This window comes from Eptesicus fuscus, chromosome 15, assembly GCF_027574615.1.
Source record: "Eptesicus fuscus isolate TK198812 chromosome 15, DD_ASM_mEF_20220401, whole genome shotgun sequence".
In the NCBI taxonomy this organism is placed as follows: Eukaryota; Metazoa; Chordata; class Mammalia; order Chiroptera; family Vespertilionidae; genus Eptesicus; species Eptesicus fuscus.
In genome coordinates this window covers 5,575,923-5,601,520 of record NC_072487.1, presented here as the reverse complement: position 1 = coordinate 5,601,520, position 25,598 = coordinate 5,575,923, and the positions used below count along the sequence as shown (strand labels likewise).

Here is a 25,598-nt window from a genome sequence, read left to right as displayed (position 1 = left end):
GAGAGTGCTCTGCATTCACCAGCACCCCACTTGTGTGTCTGGATGCATGTGTGTGTGGAGCAAGAATATTCAGGTATCAGTGGGCATATGCATGGGAGGCTCTCTGTGAATGCAAGTGAGGCATCTGGGCCTGTGGGCCCTCCTATGTGTGCATGAACCCTGGTCATTCTGAATCATCGCATTGCTCTTAATCAGGTTGGTCCATTCTTTAGGGCCAAAGAACCCCATAGGTGTTGGTGATTTCTGGCCCCTCTTCCTACAGATGCATTGGGGGTGTCTGTCCTTTAGGCAGGTGGTCATTTCTTTATTCTTTAGCATTTGTATGGTCCTGGCATCGGGGGCCCTAGATGGGTGGACATGGTAGACAGATAGCCGTGCAGAACAGAACCGTCACAGGTGTACTGCTGGCCTGACAGGCCGCAGTCAGAAAGATGCGGGGAGGGGGCTTCCTGGACAGGAGGTCAGATGGTGAAGTGTTACCGTTGGCAAACTCCCTAAGAGTCAGCTGGGCAGGTACTGGTGTTACTGACTCTTCTGGGCTAAGGTGGGTGGGCAGGGAAAACTTTCACATGGGGTCCAGGTGGTGAGTTTTGTTGCGTATCAGGCTGGTCAGTGATGTCACTAGTTCTTAACCCACTTATCTCCATGGAAAGCTCAATCCTTTTGGATAAGAAGGACTTTAGGAGTCAGTGATGTGACAGGGATGGAGGTGAAAGGCTTTGTCCCTGAGGATGGCTAGGGGCTGACACCTGGAGAGACAGGGGAGTCCCACTCTGTGGACATATATGACTCTGACATTTCCGAACACTTTAGACATGCTCTCTTTTGTTTTCTGAAGGCCCAGGATGATTCTGGCACTGAGATGAATCTCATGTCAGCCTCATGTTTCACAGATAGGATGACATGACCCTCTTTTCTCTATTCCATGTTGATCTGCAAACTGCCAGAGGGAACCACATGATGAGTGTAGCTACCAGCTGACCCCACAGCTGCCTCCTACCTCTCTTAATCCCTCCCAAGAATTTATTGGGTCTTCCTTCCTTATGGTGAGTCTCCCTCTGGTCTTTTCTCTCCCATGGTGAATCCTCCTGCCAACAGAATGTACTCCTCACTTGTTTGAATGTCCCAATAACTGCTTGTGTGAGTATAAGCAGATTCCTAGTAGCTCTCACTGCCCTCTTCATAACCTAGCCCAAATAAAATGACAGTGTTTTGTACTGATCATATTGTGGGTTGTTGCCAGAAAGGAGCCAGGCCTAGTTTTATATTTTAAAATATTATATCTATACATATAAAAGCCTAAGTGTTCGTCTGTTGGACCAGTAGCTATGACATGCACTGACCACCAGGGGGCAGACACTCAATGTACAGGCATGGAAACATGGAACAGACTGATGAATTTCAGAAGGAAGGGAGGGAGGGGATTCGTGCACCGGTGGGGTCCATTGGCTTGGCCTGCACTGGGCCTCCAACATCCTCGGAAGGATCCCGGATTGCGAGAGAGCACAGGCAAAGGGACCCCACCAGTGCACAAATCCGTGCACTGGGTCTTTAGTATTTAAATACACATGCAGTATAATGTATACTAGTTACAAGGTAGATGTTCTTGGGGTTGTTTGTTGAAAATTTTTCTTTTTTGGCTTTGGTTCTGAAATGGGAAGGCACAGCTCTGAGTTTTATGGGTGAGGAACAAGAGTACCTTGGTATCTCGAATCAGCACTGAAAATCCCCCACCTGGTGCAATTAATGCAAAATGCTAGAATGGCTGGGATTGGACAGAGCTGGTCTAGGGTGCAAGATCTGAAGAAGGGGCCACGCACAAATGAAAACACTAGACATGAAATATGAATTTAGAAGGCATGGGGGGCCAGGTGGAAACCTCTCTCTAGTGGAGAAGCTCACCGAAACCCCGGACTTGTCAGCTTTTATTCACTTGAATACACATTTGCCCTTTAGGAATGCATACAGGCATATCAAAGGTAAAGTTTGGTAAACAGTGAAAGCATTATCAGGTTAGGGAATTGCCTTCAGCCATTGAGCCCACAGCAGGCAATATTATGCTGATTTTCAGCCCTGCTAAATATCAAAGTCCATTGGCCTTCCAATGGGTCTTTTCGCAATTATATGCTAACTCATGTTGGTTTTAGCCTCAGGGATTTCCCCCTTTTTGTTTTCTTAACCCTACTAGACCTGAGGCCCTGAACCTACCTGTCCTCTATACCTGGGCTCCTGAGCATTAATAACCTTTTGCACTCGGATGTCGAGTGTGACTCGACACAGTTAGCATTAGAATAAAGGAATCGAAAAAAAGCAAGCGAGTGCAAAGGGTTAAAGAGAAAAAACCAACATGATATAGAAAAATGTTGGTTACATGCAAACAAGTGGTTAGAATAAGATGGAACTTGGAGACATTGTAGAAAATAGGTCTACCTTTCATCTAGCACCAATATTCCACCTTTGTGTGCCAGTCCACCCAGATTACTGAAAAATCGGTACAGCGGTCTGGTAGGGTTAATACTTCTAGAAAGTGTATGCCATCTGCAGGGCTCAAGTTCTTTTAAGACTGCATCTGCATCTGCAAACTAGAAATAAACATATAAGAACAAGAATGGAAAAGCAAATGTAGGGAGAACCAATGAAAAGAATTGAGTTCTTTCATGTCCTTTTAAATTGCTGTCAGGCATTTAAGGAATTAGTTTGTAGTAGTCTCCTTTCCGGGCCATCAGTTCTTTGAGTTCCCCTTCCCAATCACTGTCCCCTGTGACATGACAGCAATGATATTCAAGTTCTTGATGGTGGACAAACGTTGGGCTAAATTCCCAACTTGAAAAACAAAATGAAAAACATAATGAGAATGCAAGTCCGACCTTTGGCTTTGTCCAGGACAACCTGCACCATTGCACAACTGATGACTGCTGGCATGGCAAGGCTTCTTCACCATCCCCCAGGTCATCTCTGGACTATTTCTCCTCTGTCTTGTTCTCCTCCCATTCCTTATCTTCAGCGTGTTGCTTGGGGCTACTGCTATCTGTGGCTGGAGTAGTCGATTGTCTGCAGCCATAGGTACAGGTTGAGGCCTTGCAGAAATCCACATGGGCTTGGAGGAGTTTTCTGGAAATACACAAGCATATCCTCGACCAAAGGTTAACAAGGGGTCTGGGCCCTTCCATAAGCCAGACACGGATCTTTCCATTTAACCAGACAATTTTCCTTTGGCTTATTCTGACACCAGTGTAATTCTATGGGTGTCTTGCCATCAGCATTACAAGTGAAAAATTTAAAGTAATTAAGGCTTGGTGTAGTTTATTAACAGGAGGTTTCTATTCTATTCCCCTTTTTGTTTTTCAAGTTGGGAATTTAGCCACTGATATTGGCGTTCTATGATTGCCTGTCCTTGGGAAGTGTATGGTATTCCCGTAATGTGCTGAATTTTCCACTTTTTACAAAATTGCTGGAAATGACACCTGCTTAAATAGTATAAATAGACTTTGGTCACTGAGCCATTTTATTTTTATTTTTATTTTTTAAATATATTTTATTGATTTTTCACAGAGAGGAAGGGAGAGTGATAGAGAGTTAGAAACATCAATGGGAGAGAAACATCGATCAGCTGCCTCCTACACACCTCCTACAGGGGATGTGCCTGCAACCAAGGTACATGCCCTTGACCGGAATCGAACCTGGGACCTTTCAGTCCACAGGCCGACACTCTATCCACTGAGCCAAAACGGTTAGGGCCACTGAGCCATTTTAATCGAGCAGTCTCAATTCTGTTTACCAGGCCAGAAGCATAGGCAGAATCAGAAATAATATTAAGAGGCTTTTGGAAATTCTGTAGTGCAGCCTTGATAGCTTCCAATTTAATTATTTGCATAGAAGTATGACTGGCCTGGATGACTCGGTCTGAATTCATTGCATGATAAGCAGCTTTACCATTAGATGAACCATCAGTAAAAACAGTTAATGCTTCAGGAATAGGTTCCTGCCTAGATTTTTTGGTATAATAGTAGGGGTGTAATATAAAAATTTTAATAATTTGTTGCTCTTTTTGTGTTGTTTTTTGTTTTGTTTTTTGTAGGTGAAAACTAAGTTTCCCTGAATATCTACTTAGTCCAATTTGCCAATTCAAATCAGTCTGAAATTACATTTCTAATTGCTTCCCAGTGAGGGGAAGATAGATGCATTTGGGTTCTCCTCCTCTAAGCAGTCTGCAGTGCTTTCTGAGTTGAGATATTAACTGAGCCATGAGTTCTATATATATAACCACAGTTTTAGAGAATTCATGCCCTAGGTCAGTGATGGGCAACCTTTTGAGCTTGGTGTGTCAAACTTCACCAAAAAACTGAGCATAACTCGGGTAGTGTGTCACTTTGAGGAAAAAACATTATTTCGCAAATGTTTCATCCTCAGGAGCAGCAAATGTTTCATCCTCGTCATGCGGCCGCCTCAGCGGCAGCGTGTCATCAGAAATGGTTACGCGTGTCAGTGCTGACATGCGTGTCATAGGTTCGCCATCACTGCCCTAGGTGGACCCACTCAATAATAGTAGGAGAGTTTTTATTTTATAAGGTGACTCCAGTGGGACTATTTGCTGTAGGATTAATCTGTCCTAATAAAGGCAATTCAGGCTGTACCCATGCTACTTGGGTTGAGGAGATTGCTATTAAGTTTATCTCTTTACCGCATCCAGCGCAGCTATAGAGCAGACAGTAGTCTTGAGTAGGGGTGGCTGCGGATTGAGAAAATGAAAGCAAGAGGGGGAAAGCTGGGACCAGGTGAGACAGCTGGCCCTCTGATGGAGAGACAGTGACCCAGAGCCGGTGCAGCGTGTTTATTATATACAGCATGATTCCAGGAAGTTTAACTAAAGTTTAAAACAAAGGAAATTATGTGAAATCATGGTTAAAGATCAAGCTGTAATTTTTCATTCTTGTGTCCTCTTTGTAATAGTCACCTGGATAAGCCCAGATAATTGTGTCTGTTCCTTGCGCTTGGATGAACTTAGATAATGAAACCCACCCCCTGGCACCTGAGCTAAGGGTCAGGCTGACAACGTACCTGCCTCTGGCATGGTACCTCTCCAGGATGCTCTGCCAACGCCTCTGGATTCAGCTGATAATAATTAAGAAATGCTCATGTGCCTTCCCAGACACTCTACAGATTACCTGCTCAATTCTTAGTAACTCCTTCCTACCTTCATCTGTTAATGTTCGGGGCAAGGAAAGATTAGAGTCACCCCTAAGTGTATTGAATAAATTTGTCATTTCTCCTGTATAGGTTTTTAGATAAGGTCTTAACCAATTAATGTCCTCTAATAGTTTTTTAAAATCATTGAAGGTTTTAAGGCAATCTTTTCATATTTGTACCTTTTGAGGCCTAATACATTGGTTTGTATTATTTTTTATTATTTTTTAATCTATCCTCTTTCACAAAAGCATTTTTAATGAATATTACTTTACTAATACATGATCAAAGGTAAGGATAAACTCAGTCTTGCTGATATGGAGATGTGAAAAATGAATTCTTGCTTCACTTTGTTTTTTTCATTATACAATGAAAATTTTATTAAGAGGGTAGATTTTTACATTTATTTTTACATTTATTTTTACCACAATTAAATAAAATTAAAAAAGAGAAAGCCTTTGGATAAAATATGGGTATTGGTTCCTCATTTTCAACCAGTTTTTAATAACTTCCTGTGATGGTATAGATGGTACAATTTTATTTTATTAATTAATTAATTTATTTATTTATTTAAAGTTTTCTGATTTTTTAGATTGATTATTTAAAGTATTACATATATTAGTGCATATATATATATATATCCTTTTTTTTCTCCATTGACCTTCCCCCAGCCTCCCCTAACCCCTGTCCCATGCCCTCATCTTACCTCCCACCCCCAGTGTCTTGTGTCCATTGGTGTGCTTATATGCATGCATACAAGTCCTTTGGTTGATCTATTTCCCTCCCTCCCCAACACTCCCCAACCTTCCCGCTGTAATTTGACTGTCTGTTCGGTGCTTTACTGCCCCTCCATCTATCTTTTTACTCATGAGGTTTAATGTTCTATATTTTCCATAAATGAGTGAGATCATGTGGTATTTTTCTTTCAATGCCTGACTTATTTCACTTAACATAATGCTCTCCAGGTCCATCCATGCTGCTGCAAATGGTAAGAATTCCTTCTTTTTATAGCAGCGTAGTATTCCATTGTGTAGATGTACCATAGTTTCCTAATCCACTCATCTGCTGATGGGCATTTAGGCTGTTTTCAAATTTTAGCTATGGTGAAGTGTGCTGCTATAAACATAGGGGAACATATATCCTTTCTGATTGGTGTTTCTAGTTTCTTGGGATATATTCCTAGAAGTGGGATTACTGGTCAAATGGGAATTCCATTTTTAGTTTTTTGAGGAAACTCCATACTGTTCTCCACAGTGGCTGCACCAGTCTGCATTCCCACCAGCAGTGCACGAAGGTTCCTTTTTCTATGCATCCTCGCTAACACTTGTCGTTTGCTGATTTGTTGATGATTGCCATTCTGACAGGGGTGAGATGGTACCGCATTGTCATTTTGATTTGCATCTCTAGGATAATTAGTGACTTTGAGCATGTTTTCATATGTCTCTTGGCCTTCCTTCTGTCTTCATTTGAAAAGATTCTATTTTGATCCGTTGCCCATTTTATTATTGAATCATTTATCTTCCTTTTATTAAGTTAAGTTCCCTGTAGATGTTGGAGATTAAACCTTTATCAGTGATAACATTTGTTCTCCCATCAGTGGGCTTTCTTGTTGTTTTGTTGATTGTTTCTTTTGCTGTAAAAAAGCATTTTATTTTGATGTAGTCCCATTTATTAATTTTCTCTTTAGCTTCCATTGCCCTAGGAGTGGTATCAGTGAAGAAATTGCTTCGGCATATGTCTGAGATTTCTCTGCCTGTGGATTGCTCTAGTATTTTTATGGTTTCCCATCTTATGTTTAAGTCCTGTATCCATTTTGAGTTTATTTTTGTATATGGTGTAAATTGGTGGTCTAGTTTCATTTTTTTTGCATATATCTGTCCAATTTTCCTAACACCATTTATTGAAGAGACTGTCTTGGCTCCATTGTATGTTCATTCTTCCTTTGTCAAATATTAATTGAGCATAGTGGTTTGGGTCGATATCTGGATTCTCTGTTCTATTCCATTGGTTTATATGTCTGTTCTTGTGCCAGTACCAGGCTGTTTTGAGAACAGTGGCTTTGTAATACAGCTTGAAATCTGGTATTGAGATCCCACCTACTTTGTTCTTCTTTCTCAGGATTTCTAGGGCTATACAGGGTCTTTTTTTATTCCAGATGAATTTTTGGAGAGTTCTTTCTAGGTCTGTGAAAAATGCCGTTGGTATTTTAATGGGGTGTGCATTGAATCTATAGATTGCTTTGGGTAGTATGGACATTTTAATGATGTTGATTCTACCAGTCCATGAACATGTTCTTCCATCTGTTTACACCTTCTTCTATCTCTTTTTTCAGTGTTCTGTAGTTTTCTGTGTTTAGGTCTTTTGTCTCCTTAGTTAAGTTTATTCCTAGGTATCTTAATTTTTTTGGTGCAATGATAAATGGAATTGCTTTTTTATTCTCTCTTTCTGTAAGCTCGCTATTGGTGTATAGAAATGCCATAGATTTATTGGCATTAATTTTGTATCCTGCTATCTTGCCAATTCATTTATTAAGTCTGTTAGTTTTTTGATGGAGTATTTTGGGATTTTTATGTACAATATCATGTCATCTATACAGAAGGACAGCTTTACTTCTTTTCCAATTTTTATGCCTTTTATTTCTTCTTCTTGTCTAATTGCAATGGTTAATACTTCCAGTACTATGTTAAACAGGAGTAGTGAGAGTGGGCATCCCTGTCTTGTTCCTGTTCTTAGGGGAAATGGTTTTAGTTTTTGCCCATTGAGTATGATGTTAGCTGTGGGTTTATCATATATGGCTTTTATTATGTTGAGGTATGATCTTTCTATTCCCACCTTGTTGAGAGTTTTTATGAAGAAAGGGTTTTGAATTTTAACAAATGCTTTTTCAGCATCAATTGATATGACTATGTGATTTTTATCTCTCAATTTGTTTATGTGGTGTGTCACGTTTATTGATTTGCGGATATTGTACCATCCTTGCATTCCTTGCAAATCCTACTTGGTCATGGTGTATGATCTTTCCAATGTACTGCTGGATCTGATTTGCTAGAATTTTGTTGTGGATTTTTGGATCTATGTTCATGAGGGATATTGGCCTATAATTCTCTTCATTGTGTTGTCTTTATCTGGTTTTGGTATTAGGGTGATACTGACTTCATAGAAGGAGTTTGGAAGTGTTACTTCCTCTTGAATTTTTTCGAATAGTCTGAGGAGGATAGGTTTTAGTTCTTCCTTAAATGTTTTGTAAAACTCCCCTGTGAAGCCATCTGGCCCTGAGCTTTTGTTTGCTGGAAGATTTTTGATGACTGCTCCAATTTCTCCCATGGTTATTGGCCTATTGAGATGTTTAGATTCTTCCTTATTGAGTTTTTGAAGGTTATATTTTTCTAGGAATATATCCATTTCCTCCAGGTTGTCCAGTTTGTCGGAATAGAGTTGTTCATATTATTTTTTGACAATCCTTTGTATTTTGGTGGGGTCTGTTGTTATTTCATTTCTGATTTTGTTTATTTGGGTCCTCTCTCTACTTCTTGGTGAGCCTGGCTAGAGGTTCATCAGTCTTGTTTATCCTTTCAAAGTACCAGCTCTTGGTTTTGTTTATCTTTTGTATTATTTTTTTGGACTCAATGTCATTTATCTCTGCTCTGATCTTTATTATTTCCTTCCTTCTGCTTACGCTGGGCTTTTCTTGTTGCTCTCTTTCTAACTCTTTGAGTTGTAGGGTTAGGTAATTTATTACCATTGTTTCTTGTTTTTTTGTTTGTTTGTTTGTTTTTGCAGTAGGCTTGTAGAGCTATGAACTTCCCTCTCAAGATTGCTTTCGCTGTGTCCCTTAGATTTTGGATTGTTGTGTTTTCATTGTCATTTGTTGCCATGATGCTTTTTATTTCTTCTTTGATCTCTCTGGTAACCCAGTCATTGTTTAATAGCATGCTGTTAATTCTCCATGTGTTTGATTTGAGGCGTTGCCAGAAAAGGAAGTAAATGAAATGGAGGCAAGCTATATGTCAGAGAGAGAATTCAGAAGAATGGTCATAAGGTGGCTGAAAAGAATGGGAGACAATTCAACAACATCTGTAAGAACCAAAAGGAAGTGAAATGAAAATGACATCGCTGAAATGAAATGAAAGAAGAAATGAAAATGACATCGCTGCTGTAAAGAACTCAATAGAAAGCATCAAGAGTAGACTAGAAGGAGCAGAGGACCGCATCAGTGAGCTAGAAGACAAGGTGGGGAAAAATACCCAAGTAGAGCATCTTCTAGAAAAATAACTCAAAAAGCAGGAGGAGAGCCTAAGGGAACTTTGGGACAACATGAAACAAAAACAACATCTGCATAATAAGGGTTCCAGAAGGAGAGGAAACTGAGCAAGGAATAGAAAATCTGTCTGAAGAAATAATGACAGAAAACTTCCCTGATATAGGGAAGAAAAAGCCCACACAAATCCAAGAAGCTCACAGAGTCCCAAGCAAAATGAACCCCAAAAGACTGACGCCAAGGCACATTATAATTAAATTTGCAAACACCAACGACAAAGTAAAAATCTTAAAAGCGGCCAGAGACAGTTATCTACAAAGGAACCCCCATCAGACTAGCAACTGATTTTTCAACAAAAACTCATCAGGCCAGAAGGGGATGGAATGAAATATACAAAGTCATGCAAAGGAAGGGTTTGAATTCAAGAATACTGTACCCAGCAAGGCTATCAATCAAAATTGAAGGTGAAATCAGGAGCTTCACAGACAAAAAAGGACAAAGGGAATTTATTACCACCAAACCAGCAATGCAAGAAAATGCTAAAGGGTCTGCTTTAAAAAAAAGAAATAGGAAGTGAAGAAGGAACACAGGGGTAAAGAATAAATATGACAAGTACCTATCAATAATAACTTTAAATGTAAATGGTTTAAATGCCCCAATCAAAAGACATAGGGTAAGGGATTGAATAAGAAAACACGACTCATATATCTGCTGTCTATAAGAAACCCACCTCAGAAAAAAAGATGCACACAAACTGAGGGTGAAGGAATGGAAAAAATTTTTTCAGGCTAATGGAAATGAAAAAAAAAAAAGCGGGGGTAGCAATACTTATATCTGACAAAGAAGATCTGAAAGTGAAGGACATAAAAAGAGATAAGGAAGGCCACTTCATAATACTAAAGGAAACAATCCAACAAGAAGAAATAACTCTGGTAAACATATACACACCTAATACAGGAGGACCCAAGTACATTAAAAACTCCTGGAAGATAATACATTGGTTTTTAATTACAGTTCCTAGATATTTCAAGAGCATCTACCTCTGTATTTTTTCACAGAGCAATCTCTAAGCCACATATAAGGAGTTTCTTTTAAAAACTTTTACTTTCTTTTAAACAGAGCAACAAACTTAGTTGCTTTTCAGAAAAACCAGTAGGAGAGATGTATGCTGGCCAATACTGCAATGCATACATTTCAAGTAAAAGGAACTCTTTTTACTTATGGTGTCTCATTAATGGTGAGATTTAATACTTGAATAATAATAACTTTTAGTTTACTTTGTAAATAGTAACGGAAGAGATTTTTAAAATTTCTCATTTTTATTAAGCGTAAATCTTATTTTTAAACAGCATTCTTTTTGACTAGTGCTCATTTGCATATGTATGCAAATTTTACTTTGGACTTTACTAGAACCAATTGCTCATAAAATATTAGCTTCTCATATAACTGAGTTTATATGAGACCTTGATTATATTGTGAAAAGCTAATGAAGTATTCAGAATCCTTGTCCTGCTAAGCTTAGAGGTTGAAACCTTTATAACATTTAAAATATCCTATCTAATAAAAGAGTAATATACAAATTGACCATCACTCCAACACACAAGATGGCTGCCCCCATGTGGACACAAGATGGCTGCCACAAGATGGCCAGCAGGGTAGGAGGGCAGTTGGGAGGGACCAGGCCTGCAAGGGAAGGCAGTTGGGGGCAATCAAGCCTGAAGGGGAGGGCAGTTAGGGGTGACCAGGCCAGCAGAGGAGGGAAGTTGGGGATGACCGGGCCTGCAGGGAAGGGCAGTTGGGGGGACCCAGGCCTGCAGGGGAGAGCAGTTGGGGAGAACCAGGCCTGCAGGGGAGGGCAGTTAGGGGTGACCAGGCCTGCAGGGGAGGGCAGTTAGGGGCAATCAGGCTGGCAGGGGAGTGGTTAGGGGGTAATCAAGCTGGCAGGCAGAAGCGGTTAGGGGCAATCAGGAAGGCAGGCAGGCGAGCAGTTGGGAGCCAGCAGTCCTGGATTGTGAGAGGGATGTCCAACTGCCTGTTTAGGCCCGATCCTATCGGGATCAGACCTAAAGGGCAGTCGGACATCCCTCGAGGGGTCCCAGATTGGAGAGGGTGCAGGCTTGGCTGAGGGACACACACACCCGCATGCATGAATTTCATGCACTGGGCCTCTAGTATTTATATAAATAGAATACAGTTATTAATGTTTATTTAATAAAGCTTCCCACATGATTTCATGTATATTAGATTGGCCTAATTTAGTTCAAAAATATTTCTTTTAAGAAGAGAGAATAAATCCTTGAATCATTCCAGGGCCCTTGAAATGTCCCAAAGCTAACTCTTGGTTAAAGTCTTGAAATTTAACTTGGAAAAACTATCAAATATACATAACCCAATGATTATATTATACACTTTTTGTAATTATTCTAAAAGATATCAATTAAATTTAAACTGGTTTTAATATTAAATATTTGGATCAGACCATAGAATTCTCTTTTTAATGAGGCGAATAAAGTAGTATATCCTAGGTTGAAATTTTACCACACATAGTACACATAAGGACTACAGTATATTTTGAGCTACTAATTTATCCAGAGAAAATATAAGAATTATTTTTCTCAAAAATGAATTTCTATACTTTATGCATTTTGTTATTACAACCATATAATTTCTCCCAACTTAATTTGAACTTTTAACTCTTAGAAGCCTCAAATTGTAGGTGGTAAGTTAAATACTTAGCATTTTCAGATTAGTAATATATTTTTACTAGTAAGGATAAATTTCAAATAAAATATAAGACATATTTAATAGATTCAAATCTATCCTCTAGATTTTTCATATCAGGCAAACTCAGATTAATATTTCAGTATTTTGTCATTTTAAAATACCTAGATATTTAATAATTTTTGTTAGTTAATTCAGCAATGTTCTAAAGTTTTGTTACCAAAGACTTGGGAAAACTATGTTTAGGCACATTAGGCTGGCGAGTAGGCAGGGGGAGGAGGGAGCAGGCCTCTAGCTATTTGCATTTAAAACTGCCACATTCTTCCTTAGAGATAACATCTAAGGTGACTGCTGAGGCTTCTTTGCTTTTACAGGGAGAAAGGCAACTGACCCTTTCCTCTAACAGAGATTGCAGTCAGTATCCTCTTGAGTGACTGGACTTTAATTATTAATATATTTATAATTATTACTGAAAAGCTTTATTACAAATCCTTCATTTTAGATACATCTATTTATTTATGTTTTAATAACTGATATTTTAAAGCTAATTATTATCTAAGTTATTTTCTTTGGCAAATTCTGTAACAGAGATAACTTACTTTCAGTGGCTTTAATGTTAACCTATCTTAGTTTATTTTACTTAATTTTATTTTATAAAAATAGGATTGCCCCCTGGACCTGTGAGGCAACCTTGGAATGCAGTCCATTATTATTCAAGAATGACCCTTAATTATGGAAGCACTAATTTTCTTTTAATATATTTTATTGATTTTTTACAGAGGAAGGGAGAGGGACAGAGAGCTAGAAACATCGATGAGAGAGAAACATCGACCAGCTGCCTCCTGCACACCCCCTACCAGGGATGTGCCCGCAACCAAGGTACATGCCCTTGACTGGAATTGAACCTGGGACCTTTCGGTCAGCAGGCCGATGCTCTATCCACTGAGCCAAACCGGTTTCGGCTGGAAGCACTAATTTTGTTTCCCAAACCCAGTCTGTATATTTTCCTTAGGTCATCTTTCCATCTTTTATTTTTACATTTTTTTATTGAGGTATTATATGTGTACATATCTTACCATTGCCCCCCCCCACCCCACACCCATACATGCCCTCACCCCCCAGAGTTTTGCGTCCATTGTTTATGCTTATATGCATGCATACAAGTCCTTCGTTTGATTTTTTATCTCTCCCACCTCTCCCTAACTTTCCCCCTGTAATTTGAAAGTCTGTTTGATGCTTTACTGTCTCTGTATCTACCTTTTTGTTCATCAGTTTATAATGTTCTTTATTATCCATAAATGAGTGAGATCATGTGGTATTTTTCTTTCATTGTCTGGCTTATTTCACTTAGCATAATGTTCTCCAATTCCATCCAGGTTGCTGCAAATGATAGGAATTCCTTCTTTTTATGGCAGCATAGTATTCCATTGTGTAGATGTACCACAGTTTTCTGATCCAATCATCTGCTGACGGGCACCTAGACTGTTTCTTAAATCTTAGCTATTGTAAATTGTGCTGCTATGAACATAGTGGTGCATATATCCTTTCTGATTGGTGTTTCTAGTTTCTTCGGATATATTCCTAGGAGTGGGATTACTGGTCAAATGGGAGTTCCATTTTCAGTTTTTTGAGGAAACTCCATACTGTCTAAGTGGCTGCACCAGTCTGCATTCCCACCAGCAGTACACGAGGGTTCCTTTTTCTCCGCATCCTCGCGAACACTTGTCGTTTGTTGATTTGTTGATGATAGCCATTCTGACAGGTGTGAGATGGTACCGCATTGTTGTTTTGATTTGCATCTCTCGGATAATTAGTGACGTTGAGCATGTTTTCATGTGTCTCTTGGCCTTCCTTCTGTCTTCTTTTGAAAAGATTCTATTTAGGTCCATTGCCCATTTTTTTATTGGATCATTTACCTTCCTTTTATTAAGTTGCATAAGCTGCCTGTAGATGTTGGAGATTAAACCTTTATCAGTGATAGCATTTGCAAATATGTTCTCCCATGCAGTGGGCTTTCTTGTTGTTTTGTTGATGGTTTCTTTTGCTGTAAAAAAGCTTTCTATTTTGATGTAGTCCCATTTGTTAATTTTCTCTTTAGCTTCCATTGCCCTAGGGGCAGTGTCAGTAAAGAAGTTCTTTTGGCATATGTCTGAGATTTTGTTGCCTGTGGATTCCTCTAGTATTTTTATGGTTTCCCGTCTTATGTTTAAGTCCTGTATCCATTTTGAGTTTATTTTTGTGTATGGTGTAAGTTGGTGATCTAGTTTCATTTTTTTGCATGTATCTGTCCAATTTTCCCAACACCATTTATTGAAGAGACTGTCTTGACTCCATTGTATGTTCATGCCTCCTTTGTCAAATATTAATTGAGCATAGTGGTTTGGGTCGATATCTGGATTCTCTATTCTGTTCCATTGATCTATATGTCTGTTCTTGTGCCAGTACCAGGCTGTTTTGAGAACAGTGGCTTTGTAATACAGCTTGAGGTCTGGTATTGAGATCCCTCCTACTTTATTCTTCTTTCTCAGGATTGCTGTGGCTATTCAGGGTCTTTTTTTATTCCAGATGAATTTTTGGAGAGTTCTTTCTAGGTCTGTGAAATATGCTGTTGGTATTTTGATGGGGAGTGCATTGAATCTGTAGATTGCTTTGGGTAGTATGGACATTTTAATGATGTTGATTCTACCAATCCATGAACATGGCATGTTCTTCCATCTGTTTACGTCTTCCTCTATCTCTTTTTTCAGTGTCCTGTAGTTTTCCACGTATAGGTCTTTTACCTCCTTAGTTAAGTTTATTCCTAGGTATCTTAATTTTTTTGGTGCGATGTTAAATGGGTTTGTTTTTTAGTCTCTCTTTCTGTAAGTTCATTATTGGTGTATAGAAATGCCATAGATTTCTTGGCGTTAATTTTGTATCCCGCTACATTGCCGAATTCATTTGTTAAGTCTATTAGTTTTTTGATGGAATCTTTTGGGTTTTTTATGTACAATATCATGTCATCTGCAAATAAGGACAGCTTCACTTCTTCTTTTCCAATTTGGATGCCTCTTATTTCTTCTTCTTGCCTAATTGTGATAGCTAATACTTCCAGTACTGTGTCAAACAGGAGTGGTGAGAGTGGGCATCCCTGTCTTGTTCCTATTCTTAGGGGAAATGGTTTTAGTTTTTGCCCATTGAGTATGATGTTTGCTGTGGGTTTATCATATATAGCTTTTATTATGTTGAGGTATGATCCTTCTATTCCCACCTTGTTGAGAGTTTTTATCAAGAAACGGTGTTGGATTTTGTCAAATGCTTTTTCTGCATCTATTGATATGACCATGTGATTTTTATCTCTCAGTTTGTTTATGTGATTTGCAGATATTGTACCATCCTTGCATTCCTGGTATAAATCCTACTTGGTCATGATGTATGATCTTTCTGATGTATTGCTGGAGCCGATTTGCTAGGATTTTGTTGAGGATTTTGGCATCTATGTTCATGAGGGATATTGGTCTGTAATTCTCTTTCATTGTGTTGTCTTTATCTGGTATTGGTATTAGGGTGATGCTGGCTTCCCAGAAGGAGCCTGGAAGTGTTCCTTCCTCTTGAATTTTTTGGAATAGTCTGAGGAGGATAGGTTTTAGTTCTTCCTTGAAAGATTGGTAAAACTCTCCTGTGAAGCCGTCTGGCCCCGGGCTTTTGTTTGCCAGAAGCTTTTTGATGACTGCTTCAATTTCTTCCATAGTTACTGGCCTGTTGAGCTGTTTAGATTCTTCCTGATTGAGTTTTGGAAGGTTGTATTTTTCTAGGAATATGTCCATTTCCTCCAGGTTGTCCAGTTTGTTGGAATAGAGTTGTTCGTAGTATTTTGTAACAATCCTTTGTATTTCGTCGAGGTCTGTTGTTCTTTCACCTCTTTCATTTCTGATTTTGTTTATTTGGGTCCTCTCTCTTTGCTTCTTGGTGAGCCTGGCTAGAGGTTCATCAGTCTTGTTTATCCTTTCAAAGAACCAGCTCTTGGTTTTGTTGATCTTTTGTATTGTTTCTTTGGGCTCTATGTCGTTTATCTCCACTCTGATCTTTATTATTTCTTTCCTTCTGCTTACACTGGGCTTTTCTTGTTGCTCTCTTTCTAACTCTTTGAGTTGTTGGGTTAGGTAATTTATTACCATTGTTTCTTGGTTTTTGCAGTAGGCTTGTAGAGCTATGAACTTCCCTCTCAGGACTGCTTTCGCTGTGTCCCGTAGATTTTGGAATGTTGTGTTTTCATTGTCATTTGTTGCCATTATGTTTTTTATTTCTTTCTTGATTTCTTTGGTAACCTAGTCATTGTTTAATAGCATACTGTTTAGTCTCCATGTGTTTGATTTCTTTGGGTTGTTTTTATTGTAGTTGATTTCCAGTTTTATGCCACTGTGATCTGAGAAGATACTTGATATGATTTCTATCTTCTTGAATTTGGAGAGACTTTGCCTATGTCCTAACATATGGTCTATCTTTGAAAATAACCCATGTGCACTTGAGAATAATGTATATTCTGTGGCTGTGGGGTGCAATGTTCTGAAGATGTCAATTAATTGCATCTGGTCTAGTGAGTCATTTAGGATTGAAGTTTCTTTGCTGAATTTTTGTTTAGAGGATTTGTCCAATGGTAATAGTGGGGTATTGAAGTCTCCTACTATGTTTCTATTGCTGTCAATCTCTCCGTTGACATCTTCCAGGAGTTTTTTAATGTATCTTGGTGCTCCTGTATTGGGTGCATATATGTTTACCAGAGTTACTTCTTCTTTTTAGATTTCTCCCTTTAGTATTATGAAGTGGCCTTCATTATCTCTTGTTATGTCCTTCACTTTGAGATCTAATTTGTCAGATATTAGTATTGCTACCCCAGCTTTTTTTTCATTTCCATTCGCCTGGAAAACCGTTTTCCATCCCTTTACTCTCAATCTGTATGCGTCCTTTTTTTTGAGGTGGGTTTCCTGTAGACAGCAGATATATGGGTTTTGTTTTCTTATCCAATCTGTTACCCTGTGTCTTTTGATTGGGGCATTCAATCCATTTACATTTAAAGTTATTATTGATAGGTACTTATTTGTCGCCATTTTTATGCTGTACCCCTGTGTTCCTTCTTTGCTTCCTCTTTCTTTCTTTCTTTCTTTCTTTCTTTCTTTCTTCTTTCTTTCTTTCCTTTTTTTTTTTTTTTACATCAGACCCTTTAGCATTTCTTTCATTGCTGGTTTGCTGGTGATAAACTCCCTTAGTCCTTTTTTGTCTGTGAAGCTCCTGATTTCACCTTCAATTTTGATTGATAGCCTTGCCGGGTACAGTATTCTTGGATTTAGACCCTTCCTTTGCATGACTTTGTATATTTCATTCCATTCCCTTCTGGCCTGATGAGTTTCTGTTGAGAAATCAGTTGCTAGTCTGATGGGGGTCCCTTTGTATGTAACTGTCTGTCTCTCTCTGGCCGCTTTTAAGATTCTTACTTTGTCGTTGGTGTTTGCCAACTTAATTATAATGTGCCTTGGCGTCGGTCTTTTGGGGTTCATTTTGCTTGGGACTCTGTGAGCTTCTTGGATTTGTGTGGGTTTTTTCTTCCCTATATCGGGGAAGTTTTCTGTTGTTATTTCTTCAAACAGATTTTCTATTCCTTGCTCAGTATCCTTTCCTTCTGGTACCCCTATTATCCTGATGTTGTTTTGTTTTGTGTTGTCCCGAAGTTCCCTTAGGCTCTCCTCATGCTTTCTAATTTTTGTTTCTAGAAGCTGTTGTACTTGGGTATTTTTCCCCACCTTGTCTTCTAGCTCACTTATGCGGTCCTCTGCTTCGTCTAGTCTACTCTTGATGCTTTCTATGGAGTTCTTTACAGCAGCGATGTCATTTTTCATTTCTTCTTGGTTCTTCTTCATTTCCTCTTGGTTCTTACTCCTATTGTCAAATTTGTCTTCCATCCTTTTCATTCACCTTATCACCATTTCTCTGAATTCTTTCTCTGATAGGTTGTTTGCCTCTAATTCGTTTACTTCCTTTTCTGGTGATGCCTGCTTTTCTTTCCTATGGGGGCTATTTCTTTGTATCCCCATGGTCTCTCTTCTCCGGATTTCTGGTTATGTAGTTCTCTCTCTCCGGCATTGATTTAAAGGTACAAAATACAACACAACCAGGCACAACACACAAGGCACTGAACAGAATTGTATTCACGATATTAAGAACCTCCAATAAAGGTAACCACCAGAGAAAAACAAATTAGGGAATAGGAGTGGAAGAGGGAGAGTAAAAAGAAAGAAAAAAAAAAAGAGTGTGAATCTGAACTTGGGAAAAGAGCAGAAAAAAAAGAAAAGAAAAAAAAGTAAGAGAGAAAAGGGGAACAAACTATATATATGGGGATTAAACTCCACTAGGACAACCACTAATCAAAGCAAATTCCAGCAACACGAGCCTGGAGATTAATACAAACTGCAACACCAACTAATATCAAGTGAGGGAAGGGAAAACAAAAGTAAAAAACAAAAACAAAGCAAACCAAAGAACCAAACAAACAAAAAGCATAATCAAAATAACTCATAAAAAAGCATAAAAATTCAATCTAATCAACATTCAAGCAAACAACAACAAAAGGCCAGAGAGAAAAATAATTTTTTTAAGGCAGTGTAGAGAGAGGTATGTATGGATTTGGAGCAGGGGGTTGGGAATTAGATATATAAGTAGGGTGAAATTTTAGCAGAGGGTAAACTGAAAAAGTAGGGAAAATCTAAAGCCAGAAAGGGTTAAGATAAATAGGAGACCAAAAGGGGAAAGGTTAGGAGGAGAGTGATGGCATAATGTTAGCGTTGAGGTAGGGTAAAGCAATTGTAAGGGAAAGATGCAAATAGAATGTAGGACACTAATCCCAAAATAAAAGAAAGAGAAAATTGAATGAAAAAAAAAGTAAAATAATAGTAATAATAATGCTGATTGAAAATAAAAATGTAATAATTAATAAGGTGAAAATCGAGTGAGGAAAAAGAAAAAAAATTAGTTTCTTAAGTAAAAGATGCAAAAAATGAAAATAAAAAATTAAAAAATTTGAAAAAAGAATTTAAAATAAAAAATAGGAAGACTAAAATGTGCAGTAGAGGCTGTCATTCACTTCCTCTATTATTCTGTTTGGTATGCCTGTTTCCCAGTCTGGGTGGTATTTCAGTTCAGCTTCGTTCCACTGCTCCTCAGTGTTGTAAGCCAGTCCTGCTTTTTAAGCCGGCCATGTCTTAATTTCTCGTTTTTATTTTTTATTACACCAGAGACAATTAGCGTTTCAGCCCCTGGGTGGCAGTGTTTCTGAATTGACTTCCGGACCTCTCTAGTTTTTTTTTTCCCCCCTCTATGGCACTCACTACCGGTTTGTGGAGGTGTGCGCCTCAGAGCTGCCTCTCCGATGGTCACACCCAGCTCTGCTCCCCAGGTTCTGGAAAAACAACTTCCCCCTGCAGTCTTTCAGGGTTTTTCCCACCTGGGTTTTCCTATGTATTGGGCTTAGTAATCAGAGTCGGAAAGAGCCCAAGTGTGCGGACAGTGGGTCTGTGCACCAGACTAAGGAGCCTGAACTCCTTTGAAAATTCTTAGTCTGACCCTCCTCATCAGATTAAAATGAGTTGCTTTTAAGAGATCACTTCTGTTAGCAGCTCAGAGAACCCCCTTCCACATTCACGGATCACGGCAGCTCCAACTGCCGCCGATTTTTCTAGGCACAGACCTCCCGGGTCCTGCCAGTCCTGCGGCTCGCACGCTTCCCTCTCCCACTGCGGGGATTAGAAACCACACCTTATTTCAGGCGAAATCTGACCTTTCCATGGTGCAGTGAAGAGTTCCTTTGAATCCGAATGTTTGCGCTGATAGGGGACCGGTGTTCTGGTGCTCACAGCTGTTCAGTGTTTGCAGTTGTCGTGGAAAGTCAGGTTTCCAATTAAATCCTTTCCTTGCAAGATGGCGAGGCACCCGGTGAGCCCGCAGCTCCGGGAGGGGACCCAGTTCCTGTGGGTGCTGCACAGTCAGGGGAACCCTGCCCAGCACTCCCCCGCCTTCTCCTGGAGTTTAGCTGACCCTTGACTTGCCAACATACACTCCCCCTGCAAACCTCTGCTGCTCCTACTCTCCGCCCCAGGACCAGACTCCAAACACGACTCTATTCAGCCACCATTTTTTCTCCCCCCTCTCATCTTTCCATCTTTTAAAGAAAAACAGTCTTGAGTTTATTCTATAGCTTCCTCAGGCCAAGAGACCACCCAAAGTCAGGCAGGCCTTCTCTTAAGCTAGCCTTTTTTTCTCTTCATGGGTATAGAAATCCCAGACACATTCCTAAATTGTGAGAAATGTCTCATCTATCCAAATTTCAAATGATGGACTGGGAAATAAAAACATGGTGAAAATGAGACTTTTAATAGCACTCCCAAGAGTGGGAGTCCATTTTACATGATCACCAAGAGACCTAGTAATTAATGGGCTGGGGCCTTTTTTAGTTACCTCCCTTTGTCTAGGGAATTTTCCTAGAACCTGTGTTATTGGCCATGTGTACCGCTCATATTCTTTCTCCCTACCCCCACATTGTTTGCTCTGGGGAAATTTAGTAATGGCTTGTCCATCTACTGTTTCATTTCTATTAAATTAAAGGCATGCTTAATGGACTAACAATAAACAAATTAAACCAAATGACAAAGACATAAAACAACAATCAATAGGCAAGTGCCCATAACACATAGACAAGAATTAATAAATCAGAGTTCTTTTCATGGATCTTTCAGATGTTTTACATTGCCTGGGACTTACACCCTGAATGCAGCCTAGATCTCAGCCTGTTATTCACAGATCTTATCATATTCTGCTCTCCATAGCATTGACTGGCCTCTAAAGTTATTTTAGCTAAAATCTGCCTGTCCCAAGGCATCATATGGTAATTTTCAGACAAAGCTTTAAGGAGTCCTTTGTAAAAGGACTATTAGCCCCATTTTCTCTAGCTGTTGAGCCTTCCCACATTAGAGGCAGAGGATCCAGGGCCTTAGGTGTTACAGACTTTTGGTCCTCAATACGAAGTGGGCATAATGCAATTGGAACAAGAGCCCACTTAAAGATGACAAGGGCACTTGTTTTCCTTGAGCCTTATTTAAGAGACTACCTTCTGACACCTTAATTCCTTTATCCTTGAGCATGCAAGCTAAAAAACTTACAATGATGTTTTTGCCTTTTACTCAAATTCTTCCCCATTGTAACCTGACTGAAATAAAAAATGTTCCTCATCCACTTATGGTTCATGACTCAAAAGCTGGTATGGGCTTTGTGCATGGTGAACTTCCCCATCTTTCCAGTTAATTTCCTTTTTTCTTTGTTTTGTACTCAGACGAATCTTCTTCTCCAGATCCCTATTCGGGTGTCAGAAGCCGCATATATTTACAGCTAGGGTTCAGGATCTGAAGAAGGGGCTGTGCACAAATGAAAACACTAGTCATGAAATATGAATTTAGAAGGCATTGGCGAAGGGGTGGGCAGGCGAAAACCTCTCTCTAGTGGAGAAGCTCACTGAAACCCCGGACCTGTCAGCTTTTATTCACTTGAATACACATTTGCCCTTTAGGAATGCATACAGGCATATCAAAGGTAAAGTTTGGTAAACAGTGAAAGGATTATCAGGCTAGGGAATTGCCTTCAGCCATTGAGCCCACAGCAGGGCAATATTATGCTGATTTTCAGCCCTGCTGAATGTCAAAGTCCATTGGCCTTCCAATGGGTCTTTTTGCATTTATATGCTAACTGTTGGTTTTAGCCTCCAGCATGTAATATTGTGGGTTGTTGCCAGAATGGAGCCAGGCCTAGTTTTATATATTAAAGTGTTACATATTTAAATAAACATGCAGTATAATGTATACAAGGTAGATTTTCTTGGGCTTGTTTGTTGAATTTTTTTTTTTTTTTTTGCTTTGGTTCTGAAATGGAAAGGCACAGTTCTGATTTTTATGAGTGAGGAACAGGAGTACCTTTGTATCTTGAATCAGCACTGAAAATCTCACACCAGGTGCAATTAATGCAAAATGCTAGAATGGCTGGGCTTGGACAGAGCTGGTTTTTCTGGGGCTGATATTTTTTGGAGTGTAGTATTTTCCTGTCTCTTCATGGACAGAGGGAATCTTCTGTTCTTTTTTAAAAAATAATTTAAGAAAATGTTTTATTACAATTGCCATACAATTATTATATTAGTTTCAGGTGTGCAACATGGTGATGAAACATTAATATAACTTACAAATTGATTACCTCGATAAGTCTAGTACCTATTTGACACCATAAGTAGTTTACAATATTATTGACTTTACTAGTATATCCCTGTGGCTGTTTTTATAATTGGCAATTTGTATATATTAATCCCTTCCACTTTTTCAGTCATCCCTCCAGCCTCCCTTCAATTTGACAACCACCAAAATGTTCCCAGCACCTATGAATTTATTCCTGTTTTGTTTGTTGGTTAATTTTGTTCTTTACATTCCACATGTAAATTACATGATACTTGTCCTTCTCCATCTGACATATTTGACTTAGCATAATGCCCTCTCGTTCTACCTATGTTGTTGCAAATGGCAAGATTTCATTCTCTCTTTTGGTTGAGTAAAATTCCATTGTTTGCAGTACCACACCTTCTTTATCCATTCATTTATTGACGGATACTTAGGTTTCTTCCATGTCTTGGCTATCCTATATAACAAAAGCCTAATAAGCTAAGGGTCCAGTTGGCCGTTCAACCAATCTAAGCATAATATGCTAATGATATGCTAAGGCCACTCAACTGCTCCCTATGACGTGCACTGACCACCAGGGGGAAGACAGTCGACCAGTAGCTATGATGTACACTGACCACCAGGGGGCAGATGCTCTGACCTATAGGTTAGCTTGCTGCTGGGGTCTGGCTGATTGGGACTGAGCAAGATGGGCCGGACATGCCCTGGAGCCCTCCCATGGTCCTTCCCCATCTGGCCAACCTCTCATGTCCCTCCCAGGCCCTGATCATGCACCGGTGGGGTCTCTCGGCCTGGCCTGCACCCTCTCGCCATCTGGGACCCCATGGGGGATGGTTGAGAGCTGGTTTTTTGCCCAATTCCACAGGTCAGGCTGAGGGACCCCACTGGTGCATGAATTTGTGCACTGGGCCTCTAGTTGTAAATAATGCTGCAATGGACATAGAGATGCATATATCTTTTAGAATTAGTGTTTTGTGTTTCTTTGAATAAATACTGAGAAGTGGAATTGCTGGATCCTCCTTGTTTCTTGTTATGGCCTTTGATTTAAAGTGTATTTTGTGTGATGTAAGTATTGTGATCCCACTTTTTTAAAATTTCCATTTGCATGAAATAACATTTTCCATCCCTTTATTTTAGATCGGAAGGAGGTCTTTTGTAAGCAACATATGTATGGGTCTTGCTGTCTTACCACTTAGCCATCCTGTGTCTTTTGATTGGAGCATTTAACCCATTTACATTTAAGGTAATTATTGATAGGTACGTAGTTATTGCCATTTTATTATTCATACGTTCACTTCCACCTCTACCTCCAACCACACCCACACCCACACCTATTTCTTCTTTTTCTTGAGTCTTTTTAACATTATTGTAATACTGTTGGGTGGTGATTAATCCTGTTTTTTCTTTTCTGAAAAGCTAATATCTCTTCTATTCTAAGTGATAGCCCTGCTGAGTAGAGTAATCTTGATTATAGGCCCTTGCTGTTCATCACTTTGAATATTTGGTGCCAGTCCCTTCCACCTTGAAAAGTTTCTGCTAAGAAATCAGGATTATGGGAGCTCTGTTGCAGGTTAGTAGTTGTTTTTACTTGTTTGCCTTTGTTTTGTTGAGTTTTTTCTCTGGATTTTTTTCCCCTGCTTTTTATTTTCATTTGGGGCATGTTTCTTTGTTTCCTCATTTCGGCTGCTTCTCTGTGTGTGTTTCTATGTATTTGGTAGATCTGTTCCATCTCCTGATCTTGGTAAAGTGGCATTAGGGTGTAGGTGTTCTCTTGGGCCCAGTGGTGCAGTCTTCCAGGTCACCTGTGCCAGGTACTCCAGAGGTGTCTCTTGTGTGGATTGTGTGTGCCATCCTGTTGCAGATGAGCCTTGATTGCTGTTGGTATGTCAAGTGGAGGTATTGGCTCTTGGGCTGATTAGCTGTGAGGAATGGCTGTGAGTACAGCAGACAAACTGTTGTATAGGGGTTGATGCCACGGAGCAGGATTTGGATAAAGAAGAGGGGGTACAAATATATTATGGAATATTACTCAGCCTTGAGAAAGAATGAAATCTTACTATTTGTGACAACATGGATGGACCTAGATGGTATTATGCAAAATGAAATAAGTTTGAGAAAGTCAAATACCATATAATTTTACTTAAATGTGGAATCCAGAAAACAAAATAAACAAACAAACAAACTTATAGATACAGAGAACAAACTGATGTTTGTCAGGTGGGTGTGGGGCTAGGGTGAAGGGATTAAGAAGTACACCTTGGTCAGGCCGGCATGACTCAGTGGTTGAGCATTGTTCAAGGAACCAAGAGGTCACGGTTCAATTGCTGGTCAGGGCACGTGCTTGGGCTGTGGGCTTGATCTCCATTGGGGGGTATGCAGGAGGCAAACGATCAATGATTCTCTCTCATCATTGATGTTTCTATCTTTTCATCTCCTTTCCCCTCTGAAACCAATAAAAATATATTTGAAAAAAAAGTACAAAATAGGCACAGGGATATAAAGTACAGCATAAGGAATATAGTCAGTAATATTGTAAAAACCATGTACAATGTCAGGGGGGTACTATACCTATGGGAGGGTCACTTCATATGCTATATAAATGTTTAACCACTATGCTCTACACTTGAAACTAACCTAATATTGAATGTCAACTATAAATTGAAAAATAAAAAGATTACCTCCAGAGAGATATCTGAGTTTATATTCTCCTGATAGGGTTATTGCTTGGAAAACACAGGTCATCATGATTTATAAACCAATGTTTGATAGAACATTCCCATAAATCCTTTAGATTGAGAATAAGAAGAGAGAAGAATAAAAGAAAAACACCCCCACCCCCATAGCTGTTGTCATGCAGTAGAGGAACCACAAAATCAGTGGTTGTTCCAAAATAATACACAGCACAGAAGTGTTTCAAGTCACTAAAAATATCCCACTGTAAGGCATGTGGCTTCAACTTGTTCTGGTTCAAGCTACTGCTAAACTTGCTTCTCCTTTAACCAATTGCACAGAAAGTAATGGATTAAGTGTACTTTAACCCAAAACATTTGGGACTTATTTATAGGACATAGCTGTGCCCTGGGTACTATTAGGCTCAAGGACCTACATACACTTACCTAAGTGACTAAAGAAATTTAATGGACATTACTGGTTTTCTTATTAATATCTGAGGTGAGTACTATTGGGATAATCAG

The 25,598-nt window shown here is 39.3% G+C and overlaps 1 long non-coding RNA gene across 1 annotated transcript; it reads left to right on the top strand.

Moving 5' to 3' along the window:
• Positions 1-1,002: 1,002 nt before the first annotated feature.
• On the top strand, positions 1,003-23,936 carry LOC129151712 (uncharacterized). Its single transcript, XR_008558382.1, has 3 exons — positions 1,003-1,046; positions 23,542-23,647; positions 23,879-23,936. It is a non-coding gene; the product is annotated as an uncharacterized LOC129151712 (long non-coding RNA).
• Positions 23,937-25,598: the final 1,662 nt, after the last annotated feature.